Source organism: Mus musculus, chromosome 14 (genome assembly GCF_000001635.26).
Source record: "Mus musculus strain C57BL/6J chromosome 14, GRCm38.p6 C57BL/6J".
Taxonomy (NCBI): Eukaryota; Metazoa; Chordata; class Mammalia; order Rodentia; family Muridae; genus Mus; species Mus musculus.
This window is the reverse complement of record NC_000080.6, coordinates 89,989,915-90,010,491: the sequence shown is the minus strand read 5'-3', so window position 1 is coordinate 90,010,491 and position 20,577 is coordinate 89,989,915.

The following is a 20,577-nucleotide window of genomic DNA, read 5'->3' as shown; positions in this document are numbered from 1 at the left end:
ACTCTAAAGGTTGCCAGGAATCTGTCTAACAGTCACTATGTTACTCCTTAAAAGAGTTCCATTGGCATTAGTTGCAAAACCTGAACCTTAGTGCATAACCTGTAGCCTGACACCTTCTTCTCTCTTTTTTTTTAAGATTTATTTATTTATTATATGTAAGTACACTGTAGCTGTCCAGAAGAGGGAGTCAGATCTTGTTACAGATTGTTGTGAGCCACCATGTGGTTGCTGGGATTTGAACTCCTTTTATCAAGGTATAGCTATAGATGAGCAGCCCGTTTCTCACATGAAGGTTGAGAAATAGTATCCTTTTTCTTGAATAGGTTTTACTCTGTTTTTCTTTCTTTTTTATTAGATATTTTCTTTATTTATATTTCAAATGTTATCCCCTTTCCTAGTTTCTCCTCTGAAAATCCCCTATCCCCTCCAGACTTCCCCTGCTCCCCAACCCACCCACTCCCATTCCTGTTCCTGGCATTCCCCTATATTGGGGCTTAGAGCCTTCACAGAACCAAGGGCCTCTCCTCCCATTGATGACTGACTAGGCCATCCTCTGCTACAAATATAGCTAGAACTACAAGTTCCACCATGTGTTTACTTTGATTTGTGTTATAGTTCCAAGGAGCTCTGAGGGTACTGGTTTGTTCATATTGATGTTCCTTGTGGGGAGCCGCACTCACATTTGCCATTATAAGATGGCGCTGACAGCTGTGTTCTAAGTAGTAAATAATCTGCACATGTGCAGGGGCAGTTTTCCCGCCATGTGCTCTGCCTTTCTCGTGATGACAACTGGGCCGATGGGCTGCAGCCAATCAGGGAATGACACTTCCTAGGCGGAGGATAATTCTCCTTAAAAGGGACGGGGTTCTGGCACTCCCTCTCTTCGCCTCTTCATCTCTTTCTCTTCGTCTCTTTCCCTCTCTCTGCCTCTCTCTCTGCGTCTCTTTCTCTTTTCCTCTCTGCCTCTCTCTGCCCCGCTCTTCCTTTCTTGCTCCTGAGTAAGCAATAAAGCTTTGCTGCAGAAGATTCTGGCTTGTTGTGTCTTTCCTGGGCGGTCGAGAACGCACGTAAGATTCCTTCTATGGGGCTTCAGTCCCTTCAGCTACCAGGGTACTTCTCTGGCTCCTTCTCTGTTTTTCTATAAAGCAAATACAATTGACTAAAATAAATCATGACACACTTCTTTTAACAGACCTTGTGGCATAAATGTTGAATTCTTCCATAGATGGCTGTTTCACCTCTTTCAACAAATAAGCACACTTTTCATGATAAATGTTTAACTTTGACCAATATATTAATATCTATTATTGAACAAAATGGAACAACCGTGACTCTAATTAACTTGACAACTGCTAATAACATAGAAGGGTGATTGTTATTTGATATAATTGCTATGACAATGTTGCTCTCTGAAATTCAATAGAGGTTTTATCCACTGCACTTTTACTTTGATTTTCTAATATATCACTTTGAACTCTAAGAAGTAACAGCTGAGACATTCATTCCTTTTGACTACAGATAGCTTCAAAATTGATGGGAAGCCTGATTTTGATGACCCATTCAATACACAGGTCCCTTTTAAGATTTCCTAGTGTAGACATCAGTGACAAGAAATGTACATGTATTTCTGCAACATAAGAAAATAGAATTATTCATTGCAATTTTAACTTTAACAGAAATTAAGAGAGAGAGCTGAAGATTATACATTGATTTAAGTTGATTTCTATAATAATTATGTGCAGTGAGAGCTTAGTTCATATGATAGAATATATCCTTGAATAAATTTAACATAAATTGAATGGGCACACTTGTAGTCTGAAACAGAAAGAAAAATATAAAAATACAGGTACAGAAAATACAGTAAAGCATGCAAAAATATAAACAACTATATAACTACCATTAGTATAACTAGAGATAATACCTTTAAATGACTGTCATTATTAATGTGAAGTTACAATAATAAGACAAGTGCTTTATGACTGTAGTTAAGAACAATTGATTTCATGATATTCTATGTCATCATCATTTAAGTATTATATTTATATTCTCATGCAAATCAACAACCAGCTTAAGTAAACTGGTATAAAGTTTTAGGTTTCACAAAATAGTACATTTTTATATTCTAGTTGCTGTTTAAAGTGATTATGGTTGTGTGTTGTTTATATTTTTGCATGCTTTGCTGTATTTTCTGTACCTATATTTTTATATTTTTCTTTCTGTTTCAGACTACAAGTGTGCCCATTCAATTTATGTTAAATTTATTCATGGATATATTCTATCATATGAACTAAGCTCTCACTGCACATAATTATTACAGAATGGTTCGTGTATTTAATAGTCACTGAGAAGTGGGACTGTTTAAAAGATTTGGAAAAATTTGGAGATAATAGCTTTGGCAGAGGAAGTGTGTCACTGGCGGTGGACTGTGAGGCTTCAAGGGGCCCATGCCAGAAGCAGTCATTGAGACTGGATCAGCACATAGTTCTTACTTACTGCTCCAGTGCAATCATTACTACTGTAATAATAATGGACTAAACTCTGAAACTGTAAGCAAGTCTCCAGTTTAATGCTTTCTTTTCTCAGAGTTCTCTTTGTGATGACGTCTCTTCACAGTAATAACACAGTGTCTAAGACAGTGGCCACTGAATGTAAACTTCTATATAAAGTAGTTTTGGAAAAACAACTTTAAGGATGAGATTGTAAGGAATAGCAATAGAGTTTGTGGCTGTTCCTGTCCATGTGATAGTAGGTTCACTGAATGTACAATGCACAAAGATGGACATTCATCTCCAGGAGCTACTTCTGGGAGTAGTGATGGTGAATAGGGACTGATGAGTGCTGGTAGCCAATAAATTAATGTCATCATCAGTATCCACTATTTAAAAATCCAATCTCAAGAAGCTTGAGAGCTGACATCAAAGTTAGGAGCACATTCTCTGTAGGATTTGATGCCAGCATAGATGGCATGGAAGTCCACAGTCACCTTTAACTTTAACTTAGTTCCAGGCTTAATGCTCCTTTCTGATGACAGTATGCACCAGGCACAAACATGATGACACACACAAAAATTCATGCAAGCACACAAAACACGAAAATAAACAAGTATTTTTAAAAAAAACAAAAAGAAGTAGATTTTAAGAATCTGAGCCACATCCAATGTATTATATGTTTAGGATTTATGAGACATCATTACAATAAGAATTTGCCAATCTTTCCTTTAATGTAGAATACTATTGTCATTAGCATTATTTACATGATTTATCTTTTTTATGAAAATAAGGCTAGGTTCAAATGTTGAATTCTCTTTTTAATATGAAATAATCACAAGATTAAAGGGAGATAAATGTGAAGATCTGGGCATTTGGTATAGCTACAGAAGAACAAAACTTCAAAGGAACTTCCTTATCTTGTGAGGGGTACTTAGTTACTTTTCAAACTACAAAATTTAGCAAGAGTACATCATTTCTTTGGTTTCCAGATAGAAGAGAAACATCACAGGAAGGACAAGGAATTCCAAAGGATATCTTTGTAGACAGTCATATTTTTGCTTATGATATTATTTACGACTGAGGAATCAACTTTAAAAGGGAAAACTATAACCAAACAAACAATTGTGGAAACTTACCCTCTCCATATCAGTTACAGAAGTTTCTCAGGTGCAGTAAGGACATAGCAGTTCTTGAACAATGCTTTAGAGTAGATAACCATGGGAATACTGCTCATGTGAAATTAAAGCCTGGAAAACTTCAATTCACACAAGTTTGGGGATGCACACATGTGCCACGGCAGGAGTGTACATGTTCATACAGATTCAAGTAAAAGAATGTAGTGAAAAACACTAAGTGAATAATTCAACTATTTTTTGTGTTAGCAAAACCAGCATAAATAAAATTGCACTATATTGCCAGGATGTGTGGTGCACACATCTAAACCTAGCAGGAATGTATGTAAACTGAAATCACATGGAACACTACAAATAACAGAGCAGACCCATTCTAAGATTATAAACATTTTCTGAAGTGTTGGCCAGGATGGTAAAACTGTTTAGATAAATGTTGGTTAATCTGCTTTGCTGATCAATTTGCCCATTTTTGTTTTGTTTTGTTTAGACATTTTTTTTTGTCTTTGAAGTAATAAAGAACCTTCTATATTCTCCTCTTAGTTTTTGGCAAGAAATCATTTATCTTCATACATTTTGTGAATAAAATATATGTCCACATCAATATTTTAAAATTTAACCTTATCTAGCAATTTATAAGGACTGATAATTGGAAATAATTCTAGAAAGCATGAAATGAAATGCAAATGTGAAAATTGTGATTTATTTTTATGTAACTGACATATGTTATCCATTCCAGAACTGAAGTGGAGGCAGGAAGAAAATAAGTTCCAATGGAATGTAAAGTAAATAAGAAAGTTGTATATGTTTCTAAAAGGACAGATTTCATTACTTCTGTGTTTAAACCATGTTACAACAGCACTTTCATTTTATATTAACTGCTTGTTCAAATTAACAAATAAGTGCTAAAACACACCAAATCAATATTTTACTAATATGGTTTGAAAAATACTGTTTTACTTAATCTTTCAAATCATCTGATTATATTGATAATCATATAAACTTATATCTGATAACCTGTAGATGGCTTACATTGATTATATTTATTTCAGTAATAATACATTCAATAAACCAAGATGCACAAATGCAATACCTACTGATACTACTAATACCCACATTAGATGTGAGTCATCATATTGCACAACACACTTACCCAATATAGGATGATATCCAAGCAAACAATAATTTAATGTTTCAAAAATAGTAGAGTTTCTAAGGACTTAGCTAAAATATTACAATTAAGCCCACTGAAACTTTCACAGTCTGTGTATAGCAAATTAGTCATTTTTTTTTCATGTTCAGGAAAGAGAAAAATCACTGTACCTTACTTACTTATAAACTAAATACTCTGTGACTATAGATATATGGGTTTACAAACAGTTTAACCTGAAGTTTCTACAGTGCCACTTCAGTCAACTTGTTCAGTGCTTTTCCTGGTTAAATTCTTTACAGTACCCAAAGTAGAAAATAACAGATGGAAGAAATACATCTTTCTTCAAAGCCACAGGGAGACTATCATAAACTGAGAAAATGTAGGTTAAAAAAAAACCAAAATACCACACAATTCATCAAACTTCTTTCTTCTAAAAACTTTCTGATCTCTAAGTGTATGCTTTAATAGTTTCCCAGAGGGTTCCAATGATTCTCAATACACACTTTGTTTGGTGGGTCATCCCATATGTTTATGGATCTCTGTATAATGAAAAGTTTCTTGACATCTGTTTTACATTTTTTCTAAAGCCATTTGTGACACATTCTTTCTTTTGTTGATGTTGCAAATGGCAAAGTATGAACTGAAGTGTGCTATGCTTTCAGTATACAAACATCATAAAGAACATAGTTGTTTTTCTAAGTTTGAAGTCTTGATGCTCATACAACTTTTCCTTCTCCTATTTATCAGTGTTATTCTTCCTGTCTTTCCAGTAGATGACTTCTTATTCATCTTTAAAGTCAAATGGTTCTACATGAGCATGTGTCTATTCCTGTATATTTTAGAAGTCAGTGTCTTGATAATTATATCTTCTTCTTTCACAGTGACATTTCCCCTTGTTTCCTAACTTCTTTAATTAACCAACTGTGCTCTTATTACTCCAGTTTCACTAAAGATAAAAATATTTCTTGACCCTAGTTTTCCTCCTTGATGTAGCTCCAGTCCACAATCTTTCTGTGTCATTAGAGTCATGGAAATTATTCTGTATATCCTGACCTCAATTTAACTAATCCCTTTCTTAAATTTACAAAGTTATTCTATGAGATTGTTTTCTTATGAAGGTAATGCATAATTTCTGCATTCTTCAGTCTAGTCAAAAAACTATCAGTTTTGTGTGTGTGTGTGTGTGTGTGTGTGTGTGTGTGTGTGTATTTTAATATCAGTAGTAGCTTTGAGCTATTTGAATTCTCCCTTGGCATTTTTGAAATGTTGCCTTCTTAAGCTTGAGTTTTATCTAAACTAGGTTCCTGTTCTGAAGCCTGAAGTTTTATCCCTCACTTCACTTTTCTGTAATCAACACTTCTGCCAGAAACACCCCAAGTCAGAAAGAAGTCATGGATTTTAGTTTCAGTCTACTGTGGCACACACAGCATACCAGTGTGTGAGAAAGACTATTTATACCACAGGGAAGCACGTGGCAGAAAGGCCAGAGTCTAGCCAGTTGTGGTACTTCTATCACTTGTTTCTGTTACCTGTTCCAACCAGGTGGGCATCATCTATTAAAGTATTGGATAATGTATTTTAGTATGCACATTAGTTTTGGAGATAATTCACCTTGATGACTCCAGGAAGATTACATAAGCTAGCATTTAAAAATTCAGCCTACTAATAGTAAATTATGGAATTTATTCTGTTCTAAAGAGTTTTGAGGCAGTAACACAAATAGATAGTTATAACCACATGTCAATAGTGTTTCTAAATTCCTGGATGGAATCAGTTTGACTGATTGATTCCAAAGGATCAGCTTGTACTGTTGATGAAACATAGAAAACCTCTGGCTTACTTTTTGCAAGCTGGAGGCACACAAAATTCTACATCAATGAAACAGATCTTTAAACTGACTATCAATAAAGTTACAATAGCTACTGATTTAATATGCACACATACTGAGATACTAGAAAGTTAGAGTAACAGGAATGAAGAGTTAACAGAGGAAATTATAAGGGAGAATCCACTTAAACTCATAAAATTACCTTGTTATTTTCTCTCAGGATGTGTGACATATGTAAATGTCTGCACATATGTGTGCAGGCAAATACTCATATATTAATGTATATGTAACCACAGGGTGATATTTGGGCTTCTTTCTCTGTGAATCTCAACTTATATTTAGATAGTGTCTTTCAGCTAAATCTGAAGCTCTGTGTTTCAGCTAGATTGCCTACCCAGTAAGCACCAGTATTACTAGCTGTTATTAAGTTTTACTACCAGTATTACTACCATGTTATTAAGTTTACAGTAAAGGCTAAGTATATTAGCCATGTCTTCACTATAACATCAATTTATCCAAAATAGAAATGATGAAGTTGATGTTCATAGAGTAGGGTGTGGCTGAGGTGTCATTATACCTACTGATGAGATTAGTTCTTGGCCCTTGTAAAGATATGAATTTTTTCTATAGTTGTAGACTGTTAGTCCATGTCCCCCCTGCCACCGGGCATGGCGTCTTTGGGGTACAGAACACATGGAGTTTTACTGTGGTTATTCCATGCTTCTACAGGGTGGGTGACAGGGTATAGACAAGCACTGAGACACCACTCTAGGTGTGGAAAGCATAGTCTTAGACATGGGGAAGCTAGAGCTGGTTCAGGGGTCTGGACCTGTGAAGAGGCCAGGGCCATTCGGGTTCTCAGACTTTTGGACATCCTGGTGCCACTGGGAATTGTAGAAGAGCTGAGAATGGAGCCATGGGCCCACAAGCTGGGGACAACATCTGGCGCAAAAGAGGGAAAGTGGGAGCTCTGTCTTGAACCTTGATTTTCCTTAGCCTGGCAGAATCAGGCTTGGTGGCAGCTATGGTGGGAATGCAGAGAGACCTTCTATGGGAGAATTAAATTGCAGTTCTGTAGTTGAATGCCTTCTCCATGAGTCCCCATGGCAGATCTTGATGAAAGAGACAATACATGGCTCTAAACAGTTTATTCGTTGTTCATTTCATAAAAATGGATGCATAGAACCAAACCCACTTACTAAGGTAGACCTGAGATTAAATACCTTTTGCAGTGTGTGTGTGTGTGTGGGGGGGGAAAGTATGGAAAGGGAAGTTTATTGGCTAAGCCCTCCAGGCCTCTAGGTACCTCATTAGCATGGAGAACTCTGTTTTGGGACTATGTGACCATAGGACACATTTGTTTATGTGAGGAGTATGGCTAGTGTTCCAGGCCAGGAATCTGGCAGGGAGGAGAGAGTCACCTAATTCTCAGGGGTGTGTGCATCAGATCTTTGGTTCTCAACCTGCTCTACCTTACCAAATGTCCTGTCATGGTTTTACATCCCAGAGTAGACTATTACTGAAAACTACCAACAACCAAAGCAGAGCCGTGGAGCCAAGGACTCTCTGATCTATCTACCTACAACATAATTCCATCACCTAATGCAGAGGATGAAGATGCCTTTGTCATTTCAGGTTTATATCCGGGTAATAGTGACCTTAACTCAGGTCCTGTACTTGCTCAAAAGACATTTCACCCACATCAGTGAAGGTCAAAGCACTGACATTATTTAAAATGGGAACATGGAAGTAATGAAGTTTAATAGCATCATTACTAATAAATTCATTAGTATCATTATGGGAGGGGACTTGGGTATCCACAAAGCAGCATGTGACATAGTTCTCCAAGGTAACTAAAGGTGCAGGTGGCCCATCTTTAATTTTGCCTCAAAAGACAGAATCCCTGAAGCAAGCAGACTGTCAAGTGTGGCCACATTTATGAGCTCTGTGGTCAATTAAGAGACTCTGTCTCAAAGAATAGGGTGGGGTGAAATGGAGAAAAAAACTCAAGACAAGTTTGGGCCTGTATACACATATGCAAATACATACCACACACATGACCTTCCATGCCCACATACTTGTAATACATACATATGTATGAGAAAAATATTAAAATATTTTGTTTTTGATGCTGAGACAGTGAGAAAATTAAATCTCTAAGAATGAAAGGAAACTTCAAATTACTCAAGAGCCTCAGAGAGATTAGAAAGATAGGGTTATAGCGAACATTTCCATGATGAAAAGAACAAAACAAAACAAACAAAAAACTGGACACAATTTTGCCAGTAATCACAGTATGGAAGATAGTTCATTATTGGTCAATGGAAATAATTTTAGTAGCTCTATAAATAATTGAATAAAGAAGATTTCTCTTTCAAGACAAAAGAAAACCAGTCATCATTGTAGCCAAGAATTAATTGCTCAGTTTGAGCACTGATTCCTACAAGAAAGGATGTGATATGTAAATCAGTTCAAATATTATAATAATTTAATCAATGTTTTCCTAAGAATAATTGTTTAAAATCAAATGCACACTTAACAAAGTAACTTAATCAACTAGTTAATGAATATTAGCTAGTTATTCTACAAACTGTTAGTCTACCATGAATAGGGCCATTCTTCATAGTTATTTTATAGGTGTCCATTTGTGGCATGGTAGCATTTTTGAAATCATACCCTAGTTGCTTGAGCAGTGGTGTGGATTCCAGTGAGAGGAAAGGTAGAGGAGGAGTGGGAGAAAGCCAGCAATGTTGCTTGTCTGAAGACTCGTAGGTACTGCCTGGACACATAAAATTTACACAGTTCTCTGCCCTCTACTGCTTACTGTAGATAAAGGATACTTTATAAGTCACATGGCATGAGTATTGGCATCAATCATAGCATTCAATTCTAGGACAAGAATTCCAAACCATCTTGGTTTCCTTGCTAGAAAGATCTTCTTCTGGATACCAGTGTTTTCAATTTTTCACAGTGTACCTGGGAAAACCAATATTCATTCAGTTAGCATTTATTTCAATGTCCCTATGCTAGTCTACTTTTATATCTGTTTGACTACACCAGGATCATAATAATGAAAAGGTGGCTTCAAGGTCATTGTATATAATAACCCCTTTTTCTCAAGGAACACATGAACACAGCAAAGGAAGTAAAAGACGTTATTGGGTTGGTCTGGAAGACACATATTATATAGGTGGTAATATATTGGTGTTCCAATAAAATAAATGTGAAAAAAAGGGAAGATTTCCTCCATTTTTGGTGGTTTAATTGCAGGGACCAATATTTAAGACTTGGTGTCTTGGAAAAGAGTTAGAAGCATTATAAAACAGGAACAATGTACTAATGGAAAACTTTCCAACAAACTCATGAAAGAGTTGCCTTTTAAATGGTTTTCCATTTTGTTGATGTTTGGTTGGTTGGTTTGTTGTTGTTTTTGTTTTGCTTGTTTTTTGCTTTTTCGTCTTCATATTTCTTTACCTCTTTAAATTTCTGGTTGTTCTTTATTTGTAGTCATTTACTAAATTCATCACTGCCTAGCATGGAAAGTAACACTCTGAAAGTCTCTGATTTTCAACCCAAAAAGGTACTGGCGTCAGGTAGTACCCAAGTCCAAGCAAAGGTAACTTCACCCTCAATTACATATGTAGCCCAGCAACAAGCTGCACACCAAGCAACAGAAGGAGGTGAATGACAGACAGTTCGTCCAATGTGCACTCTTCTTTGCCTTGGCACCTCACACATCCAAACCTACTGAGGGCAGGAAGAGCTACACCAGCTGCTGATTCACACTTGTTTAAGTTGAGCAAGACAGTTCTTTTCTCAGCCTCTTCAACATTGGGCTGCCACAGAGCACAGAGAGAGCTGTAGGACTGAAGTCGTTATGTCTTTTCTCTTTGCCTCCTGTAGAGTAGATTTCACCCTCAGGCACCATGATTTACATGCAGGGTAAACTCTGAATAAAACAATGTGGACAGAAGGCTGATGGATACAGGGTCTTTATTTATTTATTTATTTTTTTAAGATTTATTTATTATATGTAAGTACACTGTAGCTTTCTTCAGACATCCCAGAAGAGGGCATCAGAATTCAATACTGATGGTTGTGAGCCATCACGTGGTTGCTGGGATTTGAACTCACAGTCTTTGGAAGAGCAGACTGCAGAGTCATCCCTCCAGCCCCTGGAATACATGGTCTTAAGTGCTCTTAAGGCAAGACTAGTTCATCAGTGTAGGCAGGGGCAGTCACTCCATGCAATCACCTAACTAGAAGTGGAAGTAGGAATGGGTGATTCTGTGTGAAATGTGAAGGGGTGGCTATTATTACCAGACTAATACTTGGACTGCATATTCCCTGATAGCCATATTTAAGAGATCAGAGTTAGCAAAGCAGATTTATGTAGGCATGAATTTTTACAACCTACTTTTTTGGTTGTTGTTGTTTTTGTTTTTTGAGACAGGGTTTCTCTTTGTAGCCCTGGCTGTCCTGGAACTCACTTTGTAGACCAGGATGGCCTCGAACTCAGAAATCTGCCTCCCTCTGCCTCCCAAAAGCTGGGATTAAAGGCGTGTGCCACCATGCTCGGCACAACTTACTTTTAATAAGGGTTCAACTTCTCCTCTAGCCCATCACCCAGCAGAAGTAGTGGAAGAGAAAAGTTACTAGGAGTTATCAATAGTTCATTGGGGGACAAGCTTGATCTTCTTTGGCAGCAGTTCAGTCCAGTAGCAAACACCAAATATGAGTCAGTAGTTGCAAACCAGTCCTTTAGGCAGGTAGATACCAGGCACAACCAGCAGCTACAGTTCAGTCCTTTCAGCAAGAAGATTCAAGGCAGCTGTAGTTCAATCCTGATGAAATCTGCCTACTGACCTTAAGGGAAACCACACAAAAAAGTTACTGCTGGAACCTTAGGAACAGTTCTTGGATGAGTTTCTCTCAGTGTTGAAGTTGTCACAAGTTGAGCTTAACAATGCTATGTAAGGTGAACCAATACCTGCCTGTTCTTATAATGAATAATGAGGTGGCACAACCAAACCAATGCTCGCTGTTCATTTCCCACTGTCTATGGGGTTGTCATATTTGCACTCCTTCATCAAGAGTCCTTTCACATGTCTGTTATATCCACACATGCTTTTACCTGTCTCTGCTTCAGGAAAAGAGTCGTTTATGGGTTTGATTTAGCAAGACATCCCTTTACCTATATGCCCCAGCAAAACATGACTTGGTGTAAGGAACTTGCCAAAGAACTAGATGTTTCCACTTCAGATTTATTCAAGGGAAAATTCACCAATATTTGGAATATTAGGGGCTGTTAAAACCGTTTTATTTCTTTATTTTTTATTTTTATCTATCTATCTATCTATCTATCTATCTATCTATCTATCTATCTATCTATTTATTTATTTATTTATTTTGAGACAGGATTTCTCTGTGTAGTTCTGGCTGTTTTGGAACTCTGCTATGTAGAACAGCCTGGACTTGAACAGAGAGAAATCCATGTGTTTCTGAGATTAAAGGATGCTCATAAAATATTTTTTTTAAAGTATCTAATCTTAATCTTGCCTAAATATATTTCTGCTTTTAATGAAATTAAACAAAATACAAATTCAGTCATGTTTTTACTGACAGTTATTTTCTTTAAAGGAAAGATTTTGTTGAAAAATAATTAGTTTAGTAGGTAATTATTATTAATCTATAAATTATGTTGTTGGAAGAGTAAATTAATCAAATATATGACCTGAAAGGGAAGTCTACAAATTTCTACCCAATTTTCTAAAGATAAAGGAGATTAGAAATCTCCATAGTAACAAAATTTGACATCATTTTTTAAGAATGTTTCAATTGTTTGTTTACAAAGTTAAAAACAAACAAACCAAAACAGAACTGTAGTAAAAACACAGAGACAGATGGTTCTTTCTTAAACGTTGCCTCAATTTTGGATCCTTTTCTAAAGATTTATATGCATTAAGACTTAATTGTGTAGTACTTTGTTTACTTCCTTCTCATATCTGAGCAACAGACCCTATCCGATTTAAATTGACCATATTTTTAGTACTATAAAATATTTACATAATATTTATATCTCCCTTCAACTATCTGCCTCAAGGCTTGAATATTATACATGTTCCATAAATGTAAACATTTGAAGACTGTTATCAGAAACTACTTTTGTCCAAGACATTTCTACCTCTGTAATAGATTTCTATGTACTGTCTACAATAACATTTGTGATTATGGTCTATGTACTTATATCACTATTTATTTTATTGTGCGAAAATAATTATAATTAACTTGGGGCATAAAGAGAAAGAGAAAAAAAAAAGAAAATAATGACAAACTTGAACAGATCTTGAGTGTAAATATTTTAACTAAAAAACAGAATTTGGAATCATCTTTCTGCTGTGAATGTATAGTAGTATTTAAATACCAAAAAAATGAATTAGTTTTATGCTGTTGTTCACAGGTTTGGAGAAATTTTAGTATTTAGGTTTTAAAAATTAAATATTACTGCTTTTATACCTCATATTTCATTTTCTGTAAAAGTTTGAAATCATTGTCCAAGAACAAATAGCAAAATAAGAAAGTCATCTTTGCTTTTATCATTTGTGAGGAAAAAAATTTATTGAGCTTATCACATAGCTCACATGTATAGTTTTATTTGTTACAATGCAAGCTTTTTGAATTGCAAAACAGTCTACACCATCTTTTTGATGTATTCTTTGTACAAGTTCCCATACTCTAATTATTTAATGTATACATTCATTTCTACTCTCCATCTTTCTAATCTTAAATCTTGAGTTCTTATTGACCAAAAATTTAGATTCTATTTTTCCTGTATTTTTGAGGATCTATGTATTTTCCTTAAAGAAATACAGTGGATTTTTAAAATTTTTTGTTGAATTGTAAATAACTTTCACTGAAAATAGAATTTATTCATATAATATATTCAGATCACAGTTTGTCCTACTCCAACTCCTTCCAGTTGTTATCTATCTTTGCTCCTGTACAGATAGATCTACGTGCATTTTTTTCTGTCCTTAGAAAGCAAACACACATCTAAGGACTAATTTTATAATAAAATAAAATATAATAAGAAAACAGAAACAAAGAATCTAAGTGGAATAGGACATCAAATCAACATGGGCATATGTTTCTTTTACTATTGTAAATATGTATTAATACTAGATTACAAAATAAGAATAATCAAAGTAGGACCCAGTGAGGAATAGTGCTTATTTCCTAAAGTAGAATTCTAATTAGAAAATAATCAAGGATAAAATGTAATTTTCAATTGTTGCAATAAGTAAGAATAAGGCAAGTTGAATATAAATGGAAATTTGTCTAGAAAGCAAAGTTCACATTAACAAAAATATTCATTTCAATACTTTGATGAGTTCTCTGAGTTAACGAATGTGAAAAACATCCCATAAAATTGGCCTCAAATTAAAAATAGTTAATATTATGCCCTAGGCTAGTTACAGTGTAATAATTAAAATGACTCAGTAAAAACTGAGTAAAAGGAAAATATTACAAACCTAGCTATCATTAAGAATTCAGTCTAGAAATCAATATAAAAATAAGTGATTGGCTGGTTAGCTACATACTCTCATTGCATATACTGAAATTTCCTAAAGACAGAATAGTTTATTTTTAGAAGTATCATCCAAGAAGAGATACCTAGGATTTTCCTAAGTTTCCACATTTCGTTAACTATAGATGAAAAGACCTTCCTGGTGTATCTATAGCTCTTGCTCTAGAATACATGAATAGGTAGAAACTGAGCTGTTACAGAAAGCTGGGGAAATAGCACAGTTGGTAACATGTTTAACAGTGAAGCCTGAGCACTTGAGTTCCACATCCCCAATTCTTGCAAAAATTTTGGGCAGAGTGACACATTCTAGTAACGCCAGCAAAAAGGATGTACAGAAAAGTAGATGCTGGGGCTTACTGACCAGTTAGTCTAAATGTAACTAAGAAGCTCGACGCCAGTGAGAGTCCCTGTCTCAAAAATTATATTAACCAAAGGTGGACAGTACCTATGGAGGAAAAAAGGAACATGGTTAATTGCACATTTCCATGTAAGTATGCACAAACATAGGCATGATTCATTTATCACCTCCCCATACAGACAGGGGATCTCATAGGTTAGTCTAATACAAAACATATGTTAGCTTTCTATCTCTGTCAGTACTTTAGAATATGGTTCTCTTTGGATGTAAGAAAGTATAGATAACTGTATTAATGAGCATTCTTTACCTGTGAACATATATATTTAAAGTGAGAAAAAAAGATGGCCTAGTCGGCCATCACTGGAAAGAGAGGCCCATTGGACACGCAAACTGCATATGCCCCAGTACAGGGAAATGCCAGGGCCAAAAAAATGGGAATGGGTGGGTAGGGAAGTGGGAAGGAGGGTATGGGGGACTTTTGGGATAGCATTTGAAATGTAATTGAGGAAAATGTGTAATAAAATATTAAAAAAAGAGAATAAATGGGTGAAAGATTAATTTTGACTCATAGAGTTAAAATTTCAGTCCATGGTTTCTTAATCACAATGATCAGGGTTGTTTTTGTTTTGTTTTGTTTTGTTTTTGTTTGACAGTCATTATTGCTATCTATACATAAGGGATGAAGTTATAAAATCATGGCAACTGGGAAATGAAAAAAATAATTATTCCTGGAGTTTTGATAATTTCGTTAAGGCTAAATCCCACATGGTGTGATGTATCTCTGCTCTATTTGTTTCAATTTAATCATAGTTTTCCCAGCCCATATTATCTGCAAGGGCTAGGAAGCAAACCTACAATGTATGCAAGCCCTTTGATGGGCTTGTAAGAGCAAAACTGTAATATATATTAACATAATATGACTGTTGTACCTTAATTGAGATAATAGAAGGTTTGGTTTTCAGGGAGAGAGAGAGAGAGACACAGAGAAACAGACAAAGGGAGAGAAAGAAACAAAGAGAGAGATACCAAGAGAAATACAGACAAAGACAGAGAGAGAATATGAATGCTAAGTTGCAATGAAAAGAATGTGGCTATCTGCAAGACAAACACAGAGGTCTTACAAGAAATCATATTTTCAAAAATCCTTAATTGTAGCTCCTTTTCCACAGAATGATGAAATTATTAATTAATGTTAACTTAACAAAACTTCTAATAACAGTAACGAAAGAATATACTGAAACTATACAATTACATCAAACATATTGCTGATCAAATATAATCTTGATCTATCTGGGTGATATGGGATGTAATCACCAGGGTTCCTCTGCGTTGCAATTGCTGAACCAGAAAGCTGTATTGACTGAAGTAATAATTAGACCTATAAAGGTAGAGACTTTGATAAATTAAAAAAGGTACAATGCCCAAAGTGTACTGTGAGTCTTCACAACTAAGAAGGAAATAGGAACTCCACAGGAATATCAACAGAGTCAACTAACATGGACCCTTGAGGCTTTCAGAGTCTGAACCAACAACAAAAGAACATACACGAGCTGGACCTAGGCTGCCCCACACATATGTGGCAATTTTATAGCTTTGTTTCAGGTGAATCCTGAACAACTGGAATGCGGGCTATCCCAAAAGCTGTATGTGAGATATGTTCTAGCTGAACTGTCTTGTCTGGCTTCAGTGAAAGGAAATACCTAGCCTCACAGAGACTTAGTGTTGAAAATGGAACATCTTTGATTTTAGTATGCATTAATCAAAAACTAGATATTTACAAGTTATATTTATAATTTAATTTTATTATTTTACTTAACCACTTTACATTCTGTTCACTGTCCCTGGATGGTCATCCTCTTCCATAATCCTTCTGCCATCCCACTCTCCCTTTTTTCTCCTGGGGACCTCCTGGGTATCTTAGAAATGTAAGATAAGTGCATGGTTTGTTTTTTTGGTTTTTTTTTGGTTTTTTTTTGGTTTGTTTGTTTGTTTGTTTGTTTTCTGTTTTCTTTTTGAGTCCTAAGTGCTATAGTAATTTGGAACATTTTAATACGGAAGAGAGCACCAAAAATTTTAATCTTTATAGTGATAGAGAAAATGAGTCTAACAACATACCAGTATTTATAGGCTGAAGAATATATTTATCAAATCAAAACTGATAAAACTTAGCATTCATAATTCTTTTAACATCTTAGATTAATTTTATTGCAACAAAACAAGTGTCTGTTAATAAAGAAAGTGCAGTTCTATTTTAAAGATATTTTTATTTGAACATGTTTTATTTTTTGAAAAAAATTAAAATCTATTCTGACTGTATTTCCCTTCCTGCTATACCTCCATGTTCCTCCCCAGCTGAGTATGACAAAATGTCAATAGGTGTCACTCTAATACTATAGTCCTTTATCAGAATAATAGTCCTTTATCAGAACAGTATTTGTATACATATATCATCAATTATTTGGCTACATAAGCATTGATGAGTATGGTCTCATGGAGTGGGCCTTAACATAAATCAGGTATTGGTTTATGATTGCCATAAAGGTTGTGCCATCCAGGGGTCAATCTATCTTACAGGTAGATCACTATTACAGAGAGGAGGTTTTGTAGCTGGGTTGATATCTGCCTTTCTACTTTGGTGTCATATAAAGTACTTCCCAGTTCCACATGAATCTGAATCGGTGAATTCTCTAGGTATGCACCAGCTTGACTTCTTTGTATTTACTGAGTTGTAGGATTGTTGTGGATTTCCCCTGAATGAGAAAGTCCAATAGATATTTATGGACAGTCAAAGTAATGGACTGGAATGAGAGCATAAAATATCAAGAGGGAAGAAAGTGGGAGGCTGTTGTGGAATAAAATGACCATCTGTAGGGTTGTATGGAGTCCTAACTCAGTAGAATATGTTATGTACATATATGAAAGGCAATCTAAGTATAGTCACCAAATAACAGAGCCCTCAATGGCCACCTATTGTCACAAAATGGAGCATATAATGCCAAGAATTGGTTATATTTGGTCAAATTAATTCCATGGTAATACTCAAACCCACCGAGGCAATTGGCAAGATTATTAGAGACTCTACAAACAGATCATAAAGCCCCGGTGCTGAAGACAGCACCTATTTTTGATATTTTTATTATCAGTTACTTCACATTATTCATGAGGTTAGAGATGAGTTATGGTTTTGATAATTGTGTTACCATTTTAATGTATATAATATCATACTGAAGTCAACAGTAGAAGGTTATGGTCATGATTTCTAGAGAAAAAAAGGATATGAAGGAACTTCAAAAATATAGTTTTGACAAGAGTAAAAGTTGGTTGCTTATTTTAAAGTTTTAATATAATAAGAATATTTTAAAAATATTTTTTATTATTACATATTTTCATCAATTACATTTCCAATGCTAGCCCAAAAGTCCCCCATACCCTCCCCCCCACTTCCCTACCCACCCACACCCATTTTTTCACCCTGGCATTCCCCTGTACTGGGGCATATAAAGTTTGCAAGTCCAATGGGCCTCTCTTTCCAGTGATGGCCGACTAGGCCATCTTTTGATACATATGCAGCTAGAGTCAAGAGCTCCGGGGTACTCTTCATAATGTTAACATTGAAGGTAGCTTAAATTACTTTATAAGATTTTTCTAGATACTAGACAAGAATAATTACCAGCTTGCTAACCTCAATGTCTGACTAAAATAATATAATGTGACTAGTTTTTTAAATATTAAGAAAATTGTATTTACTATGAAACATTGGTATACATAAATTTTTGTAGGATATATATGACCAGCAGAAAATTATCATATAATGAACAACAGATTTTTCTGTGAAATAGTATGAAGCCATACTCCTCTGGAAAACAGAGAAGTGTTAGTCAAACTACTTTTTCATTTGCTATTTGTCTAAGCACAAATTAGCAATTATAAGGTTGTATAGAATTAAAGAGAACTCAATGTTTTTCTGGTTACTTGATTGATTTTTCTAATACATCACTTCTGATTTTAATTTTCACATACAAACTATAATGTGTGATAGGAAGTAACACTAAATTTGTCTTTAAGCCTATGAAAAATATTATAAAAAATATGACAAGACAGAAAGATGAATATATACTATCATCCTCTTATTTTAATAATAATGAAATTGTTTTATTAAAGAAGGATTTATGTGAAAATTAGGATAAATGAATGTCTGTAGAATAAAAATAAAATAGATTAGAAAACTTTTGTAAGTTATGAAGATCTAAGTACATTATTTAAGGAATATAAAGGATGAAACTTACAGATAATTTGTATGGCATTAAAGTTTCTAAGGTCTTAGATCAGCAATTACAAAATCTAGCTAAAATGCATGTGAAACAATATTTATTTAGAAGTATCTGACTATTTAAACATTAAACAGTAATTACAAGAAAAAATTCAAAACTTAAATATACTACTACTGTGATGTTACTTTACCAAGATGACTAAGAATTCTTATAAATCATATGAATGTCATAATCCATAAATTCCACAATTTATTTACATAATATAGAAATAATTTGATAAGTAATTGCTTTTAGAGACAGTATTATTCTGATATTTACCTTAATATAGGAAAACTAAGTCTGCTGTTGGTGAAAGTGTTTGATTTCTTTTTAAATACTTTAAATTTATGAATTACAAATATCATAGTGTTTTTATTAGTTGATGTGTGCAAATTCATCTGAAATATCCAATCCATATATTAATCAAAAGTCACTCTTTTTCATATGTACAAATGAAATCTATTGTGCTGTATCATGATAATGGTATTCTCGTTTACAAACATATTAGGATTGAGGTCATTATCTTTAACTGAACTTTCACAAACGTACTTCTTGGCTGTGCATGTTAAATTAATTTTTGCTCCAAGGAATATTAAAAGATAGTATGAGCCAATATAGGATCTTTCTAAGTTAATAAATTTAGTATCTTTAAGGCAACTAACTGTATAAAATAGTGTTTATTGTGACATTTTAATATATAATGTACTTTGATCACAATTATCTTTCTATTGTCCGTTTTTAGCTTTTTTTTTCTATCCTCATGGGTCTCTTCCTAATCCCTAAGATGTATTTTATTCAACATGATAGATTCAGTATATAACCATTGTAGAAGAGCAAGAGTAAAGTAATTAACATGATTAAAAGCATCTCACATAGTCTCTTTTTGGGGATTAAGAACACTTATCCAGTCTCTTAGCATGTTTCAAGAACAATGTAAATCAACATTAATTGTATTCGAGATATCTATCAGAGATTTTGTGAGCTTTTATTATGTAGCTATTTTTAATCCTTTGCCAACATTTTCTCATTGCATCCCCAAATAGTCCATCCTTTGAGAATGACAACTTCCATTGTCCCCTTTCTTTACAACTTGAAGAACACAATAAAGTTAATGAACCATATCTTGAATAATACTCTCTTCCTACCCAGGTCTGGGAAATGACATTGACAAGGGTGTTTTCAGCAGTAACTTACACTGACCCTGGAGCTAAACTTTAAATGAAACACTTCAGAAATGTATACCTTATAACATGTTGATTTTTCAAAAATACACAGGTATACAACAAAAAATAAGACTCTGGTAGCAGGACAGAAATAGAGAAAGAGTGTACACTATAATCTAATAAGAATTCTTGCACAGAATTTGACAGGGTTCATAAGAAAAAACCAAAAAATTCAGAATAAATTCATGTTAAATTCAAATCTTAGGGTTGGTCTGTGTCTCTGTCATTGTTATCTTGTTGTTTTAGAACTAATGTCGACTCTATGTGCATTAGTTCTATTGTATGTTCTTATTGAGATAATTTTGTCATAAAATTCATGAATATTTAATGAACTTATTTATAGAACCACACTATCTGACATGCTAGGTGTGTGTGTGTGTGTGTGTGTGTGTGTGTGTGTGTGTGTGTATGTAAATAAAATCATTATATTGTCTCTACTTTGGATCATGTAGCAGGACTTATATTTATACAACACTGCTAATGAATTTATGAAATTAA